This window comes from Budorcas taxicolor, chromosome 25 (assembly GCF_023091745.1).
Source record: "Budorcas taxicolor isolate Tak-1 chromosome 25, Takin1.1, whole genome shotgun sequence".
NCBI classification, from domain to species: domain Eukaryota; kingdom Metazoa; phylum Chordata; class Mammalia; order Artiodactyla; family Bovidae; genus Budorcas; species Budorcas taxicolor.
This window is the reverse complement of record NC_068934.1, coordinates 1,934,670-1,951,315: the sequence shown is the minus strand read 5'-3', so window position 1 is coordinate 1,951,315 and position 16,646 is coordinate 1,934,670. Positions and strand designations below refer to the sequence as shown.

At 45.9% G+C, this 16,646-nt stretch overlaps 1 pseudogene; it reads left to right on the top strand.

Moving 5' to 3' along the window:
- The window catches only part of LOC128069064 (etoposide-induced protein 2.4 homolog), a 40,521-nt pseudogene extending 24,763 nt beyond the window's left edge, over positions 1–15,758 (top strand).
- Positions 15,759–16,646: the final 888 nt, after the last annotated feature.

Genomic DNA, 16,646 nt, shown 5'->3' with positions numbered 1-16,646 from the left:
TCGGAACAGGCAAACCCATAGCGATGACAAGCAGGTCAGTGGTTGCCAGAGGGTGGTGGGAAGAGGGAACGGGGACAGACTACTTAAAGGTGGAGGGGTTCCTTTTGGGGAGATGAAAGGCTCCTGGACCTGGGTAGTGGTGCTGTTTGCCCAGTATTGTGGATGAAGTAAGCGCTGTTAAACTGAACAGTTTAAAATGGTCAAAATTTTACATTTCATATGTATTTTACCGTAATTTTTTAAAGCACGATTCAACTTAAGGATGCTTCTTGGTTCTTTCATAACACATCCCCAAGCTATTTCCAAAAAAGAGAAAAAAAAATCAATTTGATTGGGAGCACAATGAGCAAGATTAGCTCAAGAAGGAAATTTCTGTGCAGCTCTAAAAGCTTCTTACGGAGATATTACCTGCTAAATGGTCCTCGGTGCCAATCCAGGACAATCTCCCTGTTGAAAGGACCCTCAAACAGTGAGGGAGGCACGGATGGCGCCTTCCTGCCCTCATTAAATGTGGAGCATACACTGTGGCTCTTCCTCAGGGAGAGGGGCGGGATTGGGAGATAATTAACAGTGATCCCCTGTGACTGCCTCTCTGGCTGTGGCCTCAGGAGCTTAGAAGCTAAATAGCTCTTTATTATACACTGATTTCTCAGTGAATGAGGCTATTGGTATTAATAATTAGAGCTAATTTACCATTATGTACATTATCGAGTGGCACAATACTGTGTATAATTTGGAGCACATGATGACTTTTTTAATGCTTTGCATTGTGTTCCAGGTATTTAGGGGCTTACCTTGTGGCTCAGCTGGTAAAGAATCCGCCTTCAATGCGGGAGACTTGGGTTCGATCCCTGGGTTGAAAAGATCCCCTGGAGAAGGGAACGGCTACCCACTCCAGTGTTCTGGCCTGGAGAATTCCATGGGCTGTACAATCCGTGGGGTCGCAAAGAGTCGGGCACGACTAAGCAACTTTCACTTCACTTCACTTCCAGGGGTTTGACTCCCCTCTAAGACGTTTCCTTCTTTTAAAGTTAATTCATTTACTTTTGGCTGCACTGAATCTTTGTTGCTGTGCACAGGCTTTCTCTAGTTGTGGTGAGCAGGAGCTGCTCTCGAGTAGCAGTGCGTGGGCTCCTCACTGTGGGGTCTTCTGTTGTTGCAGAGCGTGGGCTCTAGGACACGCAGGCTTCAGCAGTTGCAGTGTGTGTGCTCAGCAGTTGCGGCCCCCAGGCTCTAGAGCAAGGGCCTCGGAGTTGTGGCGCTCAGTCTTAGTTGCCCTGTGTCATGTGGGGTCTTCCCAGGCCAGGGACTGAACCCATGTCCCCTGCATTGGCAGACGGATTCTTAACCACTGGACTGCCAAGGAAGCCCCAATACATTTCCTTTTCTGATTCTGTCTGATGCGGGATAATTTGAAAATCACTTTACATTCCCAGAGGTGGGCCATGCATACATCTTCCTTCTGGCTTCTTTCCTCCCCCAAACATGCATGGTATGGCCCATTCTAAGAAATTTTAGCCTTAGGCTAAAACCAGTGGGTTTTTTTTTTTTATTCTGTAAATAAAATTATTGAGAGTGGGATATATTGGATGATTATGACAGTAATTAATATGGCTCTGATTAATCTGCCATAAGACATTTTGGCAGTGCCTGCTAGTCAATATTTAAGTCTCCTTGTTAAGTTAATCATTCAATATTTGAGGCCAAGTAGCAGGAGCAGGAGATGCAGAAGTAAATAAGATGTGAGTATTGTTCTCCAGGAACCACTGGTATAGAAGAGGAAACAGGCATAGAAAGAAATATATGCCCACAAATTTAGTAAGTATAAGGAAAAAGCAATCAACTCAACCTGGGGTGAGGCTTTCGGGGAAAATACACACGAGCACTGTCTACAAATATTGCCTCCCTGCAGCCCAAAGATATGATCCCGCTTTCATTTATGTAGATCCAACCCAATCTGAGATTAAAATTCACCCGTCTTCAGTGAGCTGAGACTCTTCTTTAAACTGTTGCTGATGAATTTGTTTTTTTCATTTATTATTAGCCTGATTGCATTAACAGTGTTGCTTTTGTGGACACAGCCCAGCTTCTCTCCATCAGCCTAAAAGAATGACAGGCAATAAAAAGCTCCACTGTTTTCCTGGCAAATGTCTCAGGCCTGAAGTTTATAAAAAAGAGCTTTCGGCCAGCTGCGGGAAGACGGATGATCACATCCAGACGCCAGTTGTGGGCCATGTGTGTTACCACCCCGGGCTCTTGAAAACTCTTTAATCAATAGATGTTAATGAGGCCTTTCTGGGGTTGGGCTACAGCACAAGGGGATGAAAACAAGAAGCAGGTGTTATTGTTCTCTATCCACCTGGGGCCAGAGGTGAGCTGGTGCCTTTTTATTTTTAACTTTTTATTTTGTATTGGAATATAGCTGATTAACAACGTTGCGATAGTTTCAGGTGGACCCCAAAGGCCCTCGACCATCCATTCTCTCCCACACTCCCCTCCCATCTAGGCTGCCACATAACATGGAGCAGAGTTCCCTGTGCTATACGGTACCTTGTGATTATCCATTTTAAACGTAGAAGAGTTACATGTCAATCCCAAACTTCCTGTCTCGCCCCCCTATTCTCCCCGCCAAGTCCCCAAGCAACCATAAGTTCCTTCCCTAAGTCTGTGAGTCTCTTTCTGTTTGTAAATAAGTTCATTTGTACCATGTCTTTTTGATTCCGCATGTAAGGGGTGTTATCTAATGTTTCTCCTCTCTGACTTACTTCTCTCAGCATGTTAATCTCTCGGTCCCGCTGTTTCCTTAACTGGGGTGAGGACAGGGGTAGGTCGGTGAGTGGGGCGAGAGGTGTAGCTTAGGGGGTCTGCTCCCCACCCCCGGCGGTGTGCGTGCAGGGAGCATGAGCAGTAGCCCGCCTTTGCTCCCGGCACCTCGGGAACGGCCATTGGTGTCCTGTTCTCCTAATTGTCCCAATTGCACATGCATGCAGTTATTTTTCGGTCCTCACAGTTTCTTTGTGTTTGGTTGCTGGAGGAGACTTTGTCCAGGTGCAAGCACTCTTACTTTGGCAGCGGTCCCAGGTCCCAGCCTGTGTCACCCGCAGACGCCTGATCCGCGCAGGGCTCTTGACGGGGTGGTTGGTGGACGACGCTTGCTCTCGGCTGATGGGCTGCCCTCCTCCGTGCCTGACCTGTCTCAGGGTCGTGCAGTCCGGGGACAATAGGTTCAGGGTACTGTTAACACTTTGGTGACCAAGACATTAGTAGGATGATAAGTGAGCATAAATTTCACCTCTCCCAGGCCTCCGTGAAGATATCATGGTGGATAGCATTCCAGATTTTTATGCCTCTGGCTGGGGCAAAGTCTCTTCAACACTGTCCAAGTGAAAGGATAAAGAAGACAAGGTGATTCTGTGGTTGGAATGGACCTTAAGGTCTTCTCAATTCAGCTCAGTTGTTCAGTCATTGATTCATGCATCAGTATTTAATGAGTGCCCACAGTATGCTAGGGACTGTGTGTGGTGCTAGGCTGATCTATGGAATTTACAGTCTAGCAGGGGAGAAAGACAGGAAATGAGGAAACATAAATAAGTCAATACAAGACCTCAAATCAGTGTAGGAGGATGGGAGTGGCAGGCACCTTAGATAGGGTGGTAGCAGCAGTTAGGGCCAGGCGATTAAGGCCAGATGTCACCAAAGTAGGATTGGGAGTTCTGGCTGGAGAAGTGGAGAGACTATAAGTTTCGCTATTCCACCCTGGTGCTACAAGAAGTCTCAAAAAGGAAGCTGAGGGACTTACCTGCTGGTCCCTTTCCAGGCAGTCCAGTGGCTACTTGTCTGCAGTCCCAATACAGGAACCCAGGTTCAATCCCTGGTCAGGGAACTAGATCCCCATACTGAAGTTAAAGCTCCCATGTGCCGAAACCAAGACCCAGCGCAACCAAATACACAAAGAATAAATATTTTTTAAATAAAGAAGCTGAGCCTGGAGAGAGGTATGACCTAGCTTTCATCAGTAATAGAATTGTAGAGATTATCTAGCTGTTAGGGGCCAAAGTTTTCCTCCTACCCAAATTCATATTTTGAGCCCCTAGACACCAGAAAAAAGACTTTGTGAACAAATAGCAAGAAGCTGCCATTTGCAAGCCAAGAGAAGAGGTTTCTGGAGAAGCCAAGCCTGTCAATCACTTATCTTGGACTTCTACCCTGCAGAACTGCAAAAAGACTAATTTCTGTTGCTTAAGCCACCTAGTCTGTGGTCTTTTGTTGTGGCAGCCCTCCCAAACTAATACACTAGCCTAAGGGTTATTCATATCAGGTGTTTATTAATAAACATAACTTTGGGTCCTGTGCTCCACTCCACGTAAAAATAAAAAATAAAAGTTTACATGGGGAATCGGATGTATGTATGTGCTCGGTCCTGTCCAACTCTGTTGGACCCCATGGACTGTAGCCCACCAGGCTCCTCTGTCCGTGGCATTTCCCAGGTGAAAGTACTGGAGTGGGCTGCCATTCCTTCCTCCAGGGGGTCTTCCTGACCCAGGGATCAAACCTGATCTTCTGCATTGGCAGGCGGATTGTTTACCACTGCGCCACCTGGGAAGGCAGGGAAGGGGCTAGAAAGCTGGAATTTAAGCAAGCACCCTCTCAAAAATAAATAAATAATCCAATAATTGTCAAAATTTTCATCTGCACTGAAACTTGAAAAGCGCTACAATTAAGATCAACCTGCTCGTTTGATCCCAGGAGGCAGGCAGGTTGGGGAGCAGGACGTGCCAGCCAGGTCTCCCGATGCTGAGCTCACTGCCCTGTGCCCTGCCTCGGCCGGGCCTGGGAGGTGCGCTGCTGGGAGTCAAATTCCAGACTCAGCAGAGGCCGCTGAGCGAGCATTGCTCACCAGGTAGTTGGCAGGAGCGCCTGCAACCATCTGTCCCCTGGAGCTGAGACTGAGGGCGTGTGGGTGCGGTGGGTAATGAGATCAACAGAAAGCAGCGTGAGCGGGTCCTTATCTCAGAGCCACGCCCTGTGCTAACACTGCAGTCACATGGATGCTTAGTAATTCTGGAATGAGGTTCCACTGTAGCCTCTCAACATTTCTGGCTATAGCTAAAACCTACTCCTTTTTTCCTCTTGGCAAAGAAAAATAACTGACCACTATTGTTTGTAATAACCTGCCCTATAACAATGGAGAAGGCAATGGCAACCCACTCCAGTACTCTTGCCTGGCAAATCCCAGGGGCGGAGGAGCCTGGTGGGCTGCAGTCCATGGGGTCGCACAGAGTTGGACACGAGTGAAGCGACTTAGCAGCAGCAGCAGCAGCAGCAGCAGCAGCCCTATAACGAAAGCCACTGACTGGTAAATTTCCATTTTTTTCCCCTGAACAAATACCCATCTTTAACCTTTCAGCAGAGCTCATTTTTTACAAGAGTCTTTATCAATTTGTTGGTTTTTATAGTCTTTCAAATGCTTCCCATATTTGGGGACCCCAAACTAGCCAAAATAAAAATGTAATCCATGACAACTGAATAATTATGTCAATAATGAAGAAACAATTCTCCTTTTTATTGCTCCGTTCTTCTAGGCCATGTTTGTGGTTTAAAAAAAAAAATCTATAAGAACATAAAAGAACCCATGCATTTACTCACAGAAGATTCATCGTGCAAAATGTTAATTTGTGAGACATAAATGCTTCAGTTTTAACACATAATTACCAGCTTGCACTGACCTGGTCTCTCACGGCTTTATGCAGTTCTTTAGATGCCATGTTCGTTTCTTATTTTCTGATCGCCTTGTCTTTTACCTCAATCTTGTTTTGATCACTTTTCACTATAAAGCACTTTTTCTTTCTTTTAGATAATGAGAAAGTTGTTGTCATGGGAAACCAGAGTTCTGCTATTTACTTAGCTGGAGCAGGGGCTCCCAGGCAGGGAGGGAGGGATCTTTGGGGACGGGAGTAGATCCCAGGCACCAGCCAAGGTGCTTTCACATATCCAGTCACTCGACCCTCTCCCCAGCCCCAGTCCCTGTCATACAAAAGGAAACTCAGCAAGACTAAGTGACTCTTCAATGCACAGGAAATGGTGTTGCTGGGATTCCAACTGTGTGACTTTCAAAGTCCCAGGTGGCACTAGTGGTAAAGAACCTGCCTATCAGTGCAGGATGTGGGTTCTATCCCTGGGTCAGGAAGATCCCCTGGAGGAGGGCATGGCAACCCACTCCAGTATTCTTGCCTGGAGAATCCCGTGGACAGAGGAGCCTGGTGGGCTACAGTCCATGTGGTCACGAAGAGTCAGACTGAACGACTAACACTTTCACTTTTCATCCACATGAGGACAGCTATCAAGAGAGAAAACAAATGGAAGCAGAAAATCACTCATCAAACCAATTTTGCTGCATTGTTGTTTAGGTGACTAATCTGGGGGTTGGGTCAAAACTGGAAGAGAAGGATCTGAATGCCAGACCCTGTGAACTTTGGTGTTTGCTTTCCAGAGACTCGGTCTCGGTAGCTCAGTCGTGTCTGACTCTTTTGTGACCCCATGGACTGTAGCCCACCAGGCTCCTCTGTCCATGGGATTCTCCAGGCAAGAATACTGGAGTGGGTTGCCATTTCCTCCTCCAGAGAATCTTTCCGACCCAGGGAACGAATCTGCGTCTCGTGCACTGGAAGGCAACTTCTTTACCACTGAGCCACCAGGGAAGCCCTAGGCAAGATTGAGGACACTCGAAAAAATGAGCGAAAGTGTGATTGGGCTGGCTGCCAGTAAGACAGAGGTTACAAAGCAGAGCTCTGGAGCCTGACAGAGTGAATCCCAAACAGCTCTAGCACCTAAATAACCATATTTAGGTTCTCTCCCCTTCACTTTCCTCCTCTATAAAAGTAGTATAAGAATGACTTCTACTTACACCCTGGTTAAAACAATTTACTGAGATAAATATACTTCAGGTATTTAGAAAAGTGCCTGGTATTAGTTGTAAGTAACTGAGAGTTTCTCAATACATAAAATTCTCACAGAGTCTTTGGGCAGCTATTATTAGCCCTCTTTGATAGCTGGCAAAGTAATGCTCAAAATTCTTCAAGCTAGACTTCAACAGTACATGAACCATAAACTTCCAGGTGTTCAAGCTGGATTTAGAAAAGGTAGAGGAACCAGAGATCAAATTGCCAATATCTGTCAGATGATAGAAAAAACAACAGAGTTCCAAAAAAAGCATCTACTTCTGCTTTATTGACTTTGCCAAAGCCTTTGTGTGGATCACAACAAACTGTGGAAAATTCTTCAAGAGACTGGAACACCAGACCACCTCACCTGCCTCCTGAGAAATCTGTATGCAGGTCAAGAAGCAACAGTTACAACTGGACATGGGACAAGACTGGTTCCAAGTAGTTATGGCTGTATATTGTCACCCTGCTTATTTAACTTATATGCAGAGTACATCATGCAAAATGCTGGGTTGGATGAAGCACAAGCTGGAATCAAGATTGCTGGGAGAAATAACAATAACCTCAGATATGCAAATGACACCACCCTTATGGCAGAAAGTAAAGAGAAACTAAAGAGCCTCTTAATGAAGGTGAAAGAGGAGAGTGAAAACGCTGACTTAAAACTCGACTTTCAAAAAGCTAAGATCATGGCATCTGGTCCCATCACTTCATGGCAAATAGATGGGGAAACAGAAACAGTGAGAGACTTTATTTTCTTGGGCTCCAAAATCACTGCCAATAGTGACTGCAACCATGAAATTAAAAGATGCTTGCTCCTTAGAAGAAAAGCTATGACAAACCTAGAAGCATATTAAAAAGCAGAGATATTACCTTGCCAACAAAGGTCCGTCTAGTAAAACTATGGTTTTTCCAGTAGTTATGTATGGATGTGAGAGTTGAACCATAAAGAAGACTGAGCACCAAAGAATTGATGCTTTTGAATTGTGGTGTTGGAAAAGACCCTTGAGAGTCCCTTGGACAGCAAGGAGATCAAACCAATCAACCCTAACGGAAATCAACCCTGAATATTCATTGGAAAGACTGATGCTGAAGCTGAAACTCCAATACTTTGGCCACCTGATACAAAGAACCGACTCATTGGAAAAGACTCTGATGCTGGCAAAGACTGAGGGCAGGAGGAGAAGGGGATGACAGAAGACGAGACTGTTGGATGGCATCACTGACTCAATGGACATGAGTTTGAGTAAACTCTGGGAGTTGGCAATGGACAGGGAAGCCTGGTGTGCTTCAGTCCATGGGATTGCAAGGGGTCAGACACAGCTGAGCGACTGAACTGAACTGAATGTACATAATGTCAACACTGTACACAGAGTGAACCTGTTGACTCAGAAAGTGAAGAATCTGTCCACAATGCGGAAGACCAAGGTTCAAAAACTGGGTCAAGAAGATCCCCTAGAGAAGGGAATGGCTACCCACTCCAGTAATCTTGCTGAAGAATTCCATGGACAATGGAGCCTGGTGGGCTACAGTCCATGGGGTCACAAAAAAGTCAGACTTGACTGAGCAACTGAACAACAACGTAGCTGAAGAAACAGAGATTTAGAAAATTACGTAACTTGCCCGAGGTCACTGAGGAGTGCAGATTTGATGTCTCCAAGGCCCTCTTTTCACCTACATTTATAATCAGCAAGAAAGCTCACAGCCCAGGAAAATCAGCTCCACCAGGTCAGGGAGTTGAGTGGTGAAGAAGACGGAGAAACGGAAAGCGACGAACATAACACAGGAATGAAACCAGGGATTTCAACCACTAGAAGCCCAAATTAAAGCCTAGTTAACAGAAGGCAAGTTCAATGGCTTAGATGAAACCAATGCAAACATGTTGACTGGAGAGTATGCTGTGCAGATGACCAGTACCTTGGTCCAGAAAGAAAGCCCTTCAAGACTCCAGGTTCCTAACGCCTTCATCCAGATGGGATGTGGTCCCCAGGGATTCTGTCTCTGGGCCCCAGCACCCTCACCCCTTTAATATAAAGGTCCTTTAATAAGGAACTGTAAGGATCAGAATATGACACCCTAAAATGTGCCATTTTGGCATAGAGATTATCTCTGAGTTAAACAAGTTAAGAAGTGGCAAATTCAGAAGCAGCTCTTTGCCCTCACCCTACCTGCCTGAAAGCTGACTAAAAAGTTTTCTTTGCGAACATTTTCTCCTTCCTCTCTTCCACACCAGGAGAACAGCCAGGAGGAGACAGAGAGCCCCAAGATGGGTCTGCACAAACAAGTCTTGCTAAAATAGCACCCGACTTCCATTAGTTTTCTCCAGCTTCCCTTGTGGCTCAGCTGGTGAAGAATCTGCCTGCAATGCAGGAGACCTGGGTTCGACTCCTGGGTTGGGAAGATTCCCTGGGGAAGGGAAGGGCTACCCACTCCAGTATTCTGGCCTGGAGAATTCCATGGACTGTATAGTCCATGGGGTCACAAAGAGTCAGACACGACTGAGTGACTTTCACTTTCAAATATTTATCTTTCCACAATTTATTGCCCTTGTCTTGTCATTTTTCTATAAGTAATTGCCCTTTGATACAACAGTATGTAAGCCCCCAGGTTTAACTGCCTTGTTGAGCCTTCATTTTTCTGTGAAGGTCTCTGTGCATGTAAAAAATTAAATATTACCATCAAATAAAATTTGTGTGTGACATTTCTCCTCTTTATCTTTGTTTTAATGTTCTTTATTGTGATGGAAGTCACATAATATAAAGCATACTATTTTAACCATATTTGACGGTACAGTTCAGTGGCACTAAGTACATTCTCATTGTTGTGCAACTCTTACCTTCATTCATCTGCTGAATTTTTCATTTTTCTAAACAGAAACTCTGTCCCCACTAAACACCAAGTCCCCCTTCCCCCACTGTTATTCCCAACCCCCGAAACCCTGGCATCTACCAATGTCCTTTCTGACTCTATGAATTTGACTATAAGTGGAATCAAACAGTATTTGTCTGCACCTAGTGTTGGATGTGACTGAAACAGTCAACTTAGCAGCAGCAGCAGTGTTTACTGACATGCATTTTTCAGTTCAGTCACTCAGTTGTGTCCAACTCTTTGCGACTCCATGGACTGCAGCATGTCATTCCTCCCTGTCCATCACCAAATCTCAGAGCTGGCTCAAACTCATGTCCATTGAGTCGGTGATGCCATCCAACCATCTTATCCTCTGTCAAACCCTTCTCCTCCTGCCTTCAGTCTTTCCCAGCATCAGGGGCCTTTCCAGTGAATCAGTTCTTTGCATCAGGTGGCCAAAGTATTGGAGTTTCAGCTTTAGCATCAGTCCTTCCAATGAACGCTCAGGACTGATTTCCTTTAGGATTGATTGGTTGGATCTCTTTGCAGTCCAAGGGACTCTCAAGAGTCTTCTCCAACACCACAGTTTAAAGGCATCAATTCTTCAGCGCTAAGCTTTGTTTATGGTCCAACTCTCATATTCATACATGACTACTGGAAAAACCATAGCTTTGACTAGACAGACCTTTATTAGTAAAGTAACATCTTTGCTTTTTAATATGCTGTCTAGGTTGGTCATAGCACTTCTTTCAAGGAGCAAGCGTCTTTTAATTTCAAGGCTTCAGTCACCATCTACAGTGATTCTGGAGCCCCCAAAATAAAGTCTCTCATTGTTTCCATTGATTCCCCATCTATTTGCTATGAAGTGATGGGACCAGATACCATAATCTTAGTTTTCTGAATGTTAAGTTTTAAGCAAACGTTTTCACTCTCCTCTTTCACTTTCATCAAGAGGCTCTTTAGTTCTTCTTCGCTTTCTGCCATAAGGGTGGTGTCATCTGCATATCTGAGGTCACTGATATTTCTCCCAGCAATCTTGACTCCCACTTGTGCTTCATCCAGCCTGGCATTTTGTATGATGTACTCTGCATATAAGTTAAATAAGCAGGGTGACAATACACAACCTCGATGTACTCCTTTCCTGATTTGGAACCAGTCTGACTTTCCATGTCCAGTTCTAAGTGTTGCTTCTTGACCTGCATACAGATTTCTCAAGAGGAAGGTCAGGTGATCTGGTATTCCAGTCTCTTGAAGAATTTTCCACAGTTTATTGTGATCCACACAGTCAAAGGCTTTGGCATAGCCAATAAAGCAGAAGTAGATGTTTTTCTGGAACTCTCTTGCTTTTTCAGTGATCCAGTGGATGTTGGCAATTTGATCTCTGGTTCCTTTGTCTTTCCTAAATTCAGCTTGAACATCTGGGAGTTCACGGTTCACGTACTGTTGAAGCCTGACTTGGAGGATTTTAAGCATTAATTTGCCGGCTTGTGAAATGAGTGCAATTGTGTGGTAGTTTGAACATTCTTTGGCATTGCCTTTCTTTGGGATTGGAATGAAAACTGACCTTTTCCAGTCCTGTGGCCACTGCCGAGTTTTCCAAATTTGCTGGCATGTTGGGTGCAGCACTTTCACAGCATCATCTTTTAGGATTTGAAATAGCTCAACTGGAATTCCATCACCTCCACTAGCTTTGTTCATAGTGATGCTTTCTAAGGCCCACTTGACTTCACATTCCAGGATGTCTGGCTCTAGGTGAGTGATCACACCATCGTTATTATCTGGGTCCTTAAGATCTTTTTTGTACAGTCCTTCTGTGTATTCTTGCCACCTCTTCTTAATATCTTCTGCTTCTGTTAGGTCCATACCATTTCTGTCCTTTATTGAGCCCATCTTTTCATGAAATGTTCCCTTGGTATCTCTAATTTTCTTGAAGAGATCTCTAGTCTTTCCCATTTTATTGTTTTCTCTATTTCTTTGCATTGATCACTGAGGAAGGCTTTCTTATCTCTCCTTGCTATTCTTTGGAACTCTGCTTTGAAATGGGTATATCTTTCCTTTTCTCCTTTGCCTTTAGCTTCTCTTCTTTTCTCAGCTATTTGTAAGGCCTCCCCAGACAGCCATTTTACTTTTTTGCATTTCTTTTTCCTGGGGATGGTCTTGGTCAATGCCTCCTGTAGAATGTCACAAACCTCCATACACAGTTCTTCAGGCACTCTGTCTATCAGATCTAAACCCTAAATCTATTTCTCACTTCCACCTTATAACTGTAAGGGATCTGATTTAGGTCATACTTGAATGATTTAGTGGTTTTCCTTACTTTCTTCAATTTCAGTCTGAATTTGGCAATAAGTTCATGATCTGAGCCACAGTCAGTTCCCAGTCTCGTTTTGGCTTACTGTATAGAGCTTCTCCATCTTTGGCTGCAAAGAATATAATCAATCTGATTTTTGTATTGACCATCTGGTGATGTCCATGTGTAGAGTCTTCTCCTGTGTTCTTGGAAGAGGGTTTTTGCTATGACCAGTGCATTCTCTTGGCAGAACTCTGTTAGCCTTTGACCTGCTTCATTTTGTACTCCAAGGCCAAATTTGTTTGTTACTCCAGGTATCTCTTGACTTCCTACTTTTGCATTCCAGTCCCCTACAATGAAAAAGACATATTTTCAGGATGTTAGTTCTAAAAGGTCTTGTAAGTCTTCATAGAACCGTTCAACTTCAGCTTCTTCAGCATTACTGGTCGGGGCATATACTCAGATTACTGTGATACTGAATGGTTTGCCTTGGAAGCAAACAGAGATTATTCTCTTGTTTTTGAGATTGCATCCCAGTACTGTGTTTCAGACCTTTGTTTACTATGATGGCTATTCCATTTCTTCTAAGAGATTCTTGCCCATAGTAGTAGATATAATGGTCATCTGAGTTAAATTCACCCATTCCAGTTTATTTTAGTTCACTGATTCCTAAAATGTCTATGTTCACTCTTGCCATCTCCAGTCTGACCATTTCCAATTTGCCTTGATTCATGGATCTAACATTCCAGGTTCCTATGCAATATTGCTCTTTACAGCATCAGACCTTGCTTCCATCACCAGTCACATCCACAACTGGGTGTTGTTTTTGCTTTGGCTCCATCTCTTCATTCTTACTGGAGTTATTTCTCCATTGATCTCCAATAGCATATTGGGCACCTACCGACCTGGGGAGTTCCTCTTTCAGTATCCTATCATTTTGCCTTTTCATACTGTTCATGGGGTTCTCAAGGCAGGAATACTGAAGTGGTTTGCTATTCCCTTCTCCAGTGAACCATGTTTTGTCAGAACTTGCTTTGTCAGAAATGCATTTTTAAGGTGAATTTAATATATGTCCTATAAATAGATTGTACCATCTTTTTCCCCCCCCCTGTGCTATACATAAGTTCTCATTGGTTACTTATTTTATGCATGTGCTAAGTCACTTCAGTCAGGTCTGGCCCTTTTTGACCCTATGGACTAATACCCGTCAGGCTCTTCTGGCCATGGGATTCTCCAGGCAAGAATACTGGAGTGAGTTGCTGCGTCCTCCTCCAGGGGATCTTCCTGACCCAAGGCTCAAACCCGCATCTCTTAAATCTCCTGCATTGACAGGCAAGTTCTTTACCACTAGTGCCATCTGGGAAGCCCATTTGAGACACAGTATATATATCAATCCTGCTGCTGCTGCCACTAAGTTGCTTCAGTCGTATCTGACTCTGAGCTACCCCATAGATGGCAGCCCACCAGGCTCCCCCGTCCCTGGGATTCTCCAGGCAAGAACACTGGAGTGGGTTGCCATTTCCTTCTTCAATGCATGAAAGTGAAGTCGCTCAGTCGTGTCCAACTCTTCACGACCCCATGGACTGCAGCCTACCAGGCTTCTCCATCCATGGGATTTTCCAGGCAAGAGTACTGGAGTGGGGTGCCATTGCTTTCTCTGGGAAGTAAGTAAACAAGTAATGATAGGACTTCCCTGGTGGCTCAGATGGAAAAGCGTCTGCCTACAATGTGGGAGACCTGCATTCGATCCCTGGGTTGGGAAGATCCTCTGGAGAAGGAAATGGCCACCCACTCCAATACTCTTGCCTGGAAAATCCCATGGACAGAGGAGCCTGGTAGGCTGCAGTCCATGGGGTCACAAAGAGTCGGACACAACTGAGCAACTAAACTAAACTTTAAACAAGTAATGAAATAAACAAACAAATAATATCAAAATATTTTCTGGGCTTCCCTGGTACTTTGGGGTGAAGAGACCACCTGCCAATACAGGAGACACAGGCTCAATCCCTGATCCAGGAAGACCCCACATGCCTCGGAGCAACGAAGCCTGAGCGGCCAGACTATTGCGCCTGTGCTCCAGAGCCCGGGAACCGCAACTGCTGAAGCCTTTGTGCCCTGGAAACTGCAAGTTGCAACTACTGCACCCGCATGCTGCAGCTACAGCAGCCTGCGCACCTGCAGCCCACGTTCCACAGCAAGAGAAGCCACCGCACTGAGAAGCCCGCACACTGCAGCTGCAGAGAAGCTCGTGCGGCTGTGAGGAACCGGCACAGCTAAAATAAGTCAATAAAATTATTTTTAGTATTTTCTAAGATGTTTTAATACCAGCAGATAGTAAGTGCTCAATAAATAAATGAGGAAATTAAAAGATGTTACAAGAAAGGCAAGTCATGAAAGCAAAGAAAATCAAGTGAGCCCCTTTCACAGTTTTATTGAATCAGCTTTGTGACAGTTACTTTTGGCTGTGTGTGGAAGACTTGATGTCTCTGGCTTCCAGTTGTTTAGGAGAAGAAGATACTCCAAAAAGAAAACAGCAGGATGGTTGGGGGCGGAGGCTGCGCCTTGCACAGACAGAGGAACAGGGGATCACACTTTCTCATTCTCAGTCAGGAGACCTCCCCATGACACTGTGCAGAAAGGCCCCCTGGAGGTCAGACAGGAAGAGGGCGCGGAGCCCAGCAGACAGGCAGAGGCGCAGAGGCCTCAGAGAGGCGCTCGGCCGGAGCCGCGCGGCAAAGCTGCATGGTCCTTCCCAATGGAAGGTCTGGGGACACTGCTCTCTCCCTCGCGTCGTTGAAAGTTTCGGCGGTAACGAGATGGCGGACAGGGTCAAACCTTTCCGCAGGACCTTGTGAAGGGAATCAAAGATGCCATCTGGGGAATCTGTGCCCTCTCAAAGCTGGATGCTCAAATTCAGCAAAAGAGAGAAGTGGCTTCAGAGAAGGGCAAGAGGTGTCCTGGCTCAGAGAAGAGCCCAGAGCTAGGGAGGAAGCAGGAGGATGAGCCACGTGCTGTTAGCAGAGATTTTCAGTACTGAGCTTGGAAGGGTGGAGTCGTCTGGTTCCGGCTCCTCTTGTTTTATCCAGTGTTTATCCCTGTCCTCAATAAAGGCCCAGATTGGTGATCTGGGTGATCCAGATTGGTGATCCGTCACTACCCAGGGATGTCTGCTGGTGGCTGGGGTTCTTCCTCACGTCAGTTTTCAGGGCTGTCTGGATGCTCCCCCTCTCTGTGCTCAGCAAAGTCCTCGGTGCGATTTGCTTTCAGGACATAGCTGACCTGGCACTCGAGCTATCGGCGAGGAGGCCTCCCCCATTCCCTGGCGTGGCTGACACGCTCTTCAACCTCTTGCTTGAGGCCCTCTTCCTCCTGCAGGAATTGAAATGCGCCTGGGGCTGTCAGACATAGAAAGGAACTGGCCTTGCCACTTTGGATTGGTTTGTCCGACTTTCCTCACAAGGCGGTCCTCCCGCATTGACAGTGATCCTCTTCTCTGGCCTCTTTCCTCTAGTCATCATCAGTGACAGTGAAGCAAAGACCCCGGCAAAGCATAGCTTTTCCAGGTGCACCTCTTCTCCTTGGTGGTTTTCTTAAGCAACAGCCTCTTCCACAAGCTGGTCTACCTGCGAGTGGCCCTAAGGAGCTCCACTTCTGTGGATAAACTCCCCTCTCCACACTGAGACTAGGACTGAAGGCTGCTGGGGCTGCAGAGGGGGTCACCTGCCACCCACCACCCGGCTGGGCTGGAGGGCCACCGGCTCCCCTCCACCCCCTCCCAGGGGAGGCACGGCCTGCCCGCCAAGAGCCCTGCCCGCCAAGAGCCCTGCCCGCAGTCCCTTCCCTCTGAGGAATCTGGATTTTTGTCTCTGGTGCATGTAAGGCAGAATCTTCCTGACACCAGTATGGATTTTGAACACCAGTGAGTCTGAAAGGACCGCAGGTTTTTCTGCAGCTCTTTTCTAGCGTTTGCCAGCCCCGTGCCTGGACTGACTTGAATACCCTTTCTCCCTGCACCATTTCCCCTCCCACTTCCTCTGCCTGCCTCCTACCACCTTCCTGCCGCCCTTGGATGAATGGACTTTTGTAATTCTAGCTGTTGTATTTTGTGGACCTGTTATTGTTATTTTTCTGTGAAGCACATATGTTGGATGCGGGAGGGACGGAGGCTCCGCTGCTCCTGGTCACTCCCTTTACAGGCATCTACATTTAAAGTTCCCCCAAAGATAGGGAGGTACCAATTTCCGACAAGTGCCACTGCAACACAGAATGCTCAGAGAAGCTGAACTTTTAAACTCTGGCGGTCTGAACTTGACTGTTGGCCACTGCTGGGTCTGTCTGGTGTTTCAAAGGAATATTGGGTGCTGCAAATAGAAACTAAAGGCATAAACTTATTAAACCCGTTAAACCTTTAAAAAAGGCGGGGAGAGGGGGCATCACCTCATGTAAGTGGTGCTAACTACCCACAAGCCTCTTCGCTATACCCCATGTTGGCTAAGAGATGTATGTGCACACATGGGAGGAGCCTGAGACATACCAAATATGGACTCAGAACCAGGCAAATCAAAATG